A 2782-nucleotide genomic window follows, 5' to 3' on the forward strand; every position below is an offset into this window, starting at 1 on the left:
TCTCTCTCTCTCTCTCTCTCTCTCTCTCTCTCTCTCTCTCTCTCTCTCCTGGGAGAAAAACATTTACTGAGATGCAAATTATTCCCTCTCTTATGTCATGTGGAAAATTCCATCAGTCAACTCTGTGTCCTATTTCTATGATGTTTATTAACAAAACATCCAAAGTCGGTGTAACCTCTTTCTGAACTTTTCATATTTTCTTAGGATTATTTTCTTTTTCTTATGTGTTGTTCTCTCAGTTGCTAGATTCTAAGGAAAGATTTCAGTTCTATGTGTTTGGGATGTGAGTACAACCCTGGCCAATGATATGCAAGTGGTAAATCTCATGGATAAAGTTCTGGAAAATCTTTAGTAAAATATTCTTGTGATTTGTGTCAAAGTCAGAGCCCCATTAAAAAAAAAAAACCTTCAGGCATAATTACTGCTTTTCTGGCATTATTTGTCCTGACGTTGGATACCACGCTGAAGCAACCTTTTGCTGGAACTTGAAGTAGATGTTGCTGGCTGGGCTCTGGCCAGGATGGCTCTGATCTGCTGACAACAGAATCCCAAGGTGTGCATCCACAGCCAAGCAGGCATCGCCATTTGCTGGGGACAGACCCCTGGGTGCTCATGTGGCCTCTCGAGTCATCCTGCTGTCAAAGGCGGAAGTCACCAGGTCTGACCACTGGGCTTTGAGCTCCTGTGCAAGCTAAGTCCCCTGACTCTATTTTTTGCTTTCCTTAAAAAGATTGTTTGCCTATTTGACTTTAAACTCATTTGAGTGGAAATCAAGCCAGATCTGAGCTGCTCTCACTAAACTTTAAAGTCGGGTTCACAGGTATGTTCTTTCATTAAAAGTTCTATTGTGCTTCTTAGGATTTTTTTTTTGAACGATAATATCATTTCAATAAAATAAATGTTACTTACTTCAGCTACTGTGTACCCAGCACTGAGCTAGACATTGGGAAACCCAAGGACTAAGAAAAAATAAAACACAACCTCTGCCTTCAAGAAACTTGGAGTCTACTGGAGGTGACAAATAAATGAAATGTGGTCCAGTGATTTGCACTGGGATCAGTGAGATCTCAGAGGGCAACATCACTCAATCAGTTGAGGGGAGAAGGCCTGAGGGACTTGAGGAAGAAGAGTGACATTTGATCTAAGTCAGAGATATTCCAGGAGAAAGAGCACAACTCAAGTAGAGGAGGCGGTCTTAGTTACTTTTCTCATTGCTGAGGCAAAATATCCAACACCCACGAGTTAAGGGAGGATAGATTTATTTAGCTCAGTTTATAGAGATTTCAGTCCATAATCATCTGGCTCCAGGACAGGGTGGCGTGACAGACAGGAATCTCAGAGGAAAATAGCTCATGGCAGACAGAAGGTAGCAAAACAACAAGCAAGGGAAAAGACAAGCATCTCTGTCCCTTCTATTCTATCCAGACTACCTGGATTGGGCAGTGCCACGCCAGTCAGTGGACTGACTCATTGCTCATCCACCCTTCACCCCAGCACAGTGCATGAGCCAATCACACACTCTGGATCCAGCCACCTCTGGAAAAGCTCCGTGTATAACTGCATGAGGCTTTGAGACAACATCTAGACCCAAGCCATTATATGGGCATAACCAGTGTGTGTGTGTATGTGATAAGAAACAGAAGCCACATGCTATCATTTATGCTTAAAATGGGATGCAAGGAAGGTGGCCTGGGAAATCTTGTCTGGTCTAGGATGGACGTTCAGCTTTATCTGATAGGTGATGGGGAATCACTGAGAATTTGTGCGGATGACTAACCAAGCTACTTTGTCTCACATACCAGACAGTGTATTACTGGGGTAAATGAGGTACGTGATCACTTTAGTGAGGACTTGATAAAGAAAGGAGGCCTGCAGAAAGGTTTGAGAGATGCCATTATGTCCTTTCCAAAACAGTTCATTTTCCTTTGTGCTCATGCACGTGTGCGTGTGTGTGTGTGTGTGTGTGTGTGTGTGTGTGTATGAGTCTACACAGTAACAGTTCATGAATGCTTCTGTTTGCAAACAATTCAGTTTGGCGACAAAAGCATTCAGTAAAATTATACCTCTGTTTGCCAACTTCACACTGAGTGACAAGACTACAACCATGTTCCCCCAAACAAATACAAACACAAACATCTTCCCCAAAATTGTAGCACAAATTAAGTTAACAAAGCCAGGTACCACTGTATTTTATAGCTGTAGGTCCATCCTTGAGACTTAGAAGAATGCTCGCATATGATTTTGTGGGTTATGCAGCAAAGATTATAATGAAATCTACAGCTCCATTATAATTCTGAGAGACTATAACCCAAAAGCAATGTATAGAAAGGACTCTAACCATTATTTCTTAGAGAATTGGGAGCAAGAAACTTCTCCTGAAACAGAAATTGGTCCTGCTAATATAGTCATTAAGTGTCAAAATCTTCACAAATGTCTGTAACATTCAAGATCCACCTAGTCCAGGTGTCTAAATATAAGAATCCCTGAAGGGGTTCCTTTAGCCGAGACTGTAAGTAGGTGGAAAGCGCTCCTTGGGAATGACTCAGCCTGTGCTCACAGACCAAAAAAATAGAGACACACAAAAATAAATAATAAGTGATGAGCTTCTGAAATAGACATTCAGGTCCCCTGGCAAGCACAGGTGTCCAGTGTCATCAACAGCACAGCTACAGTTGGGGTTCAGCCAGACCCCTCCTTCTGAGTGGCCCGAAATAGGCCCAAACTCTCTGTGCAGCGCTGTGTCACAACTGACGCTGCCACCTTTGGGCATGATCTTCATGGT

This window comes from Octodon degus, unplaced genomic scaffold (assembly GCF_000260255.1).
Source record: "Octodon degus isolate 3935 unplaced genomic scaffold, OctDeg1.0 scaffold00075, whole genome shotgun sequence".
Lineage (NCBI taxonomy): Eukaryota > Metazoa > Chordata > Mammalia > Rodentia > Octodontidae > Octodon > Octodon degus.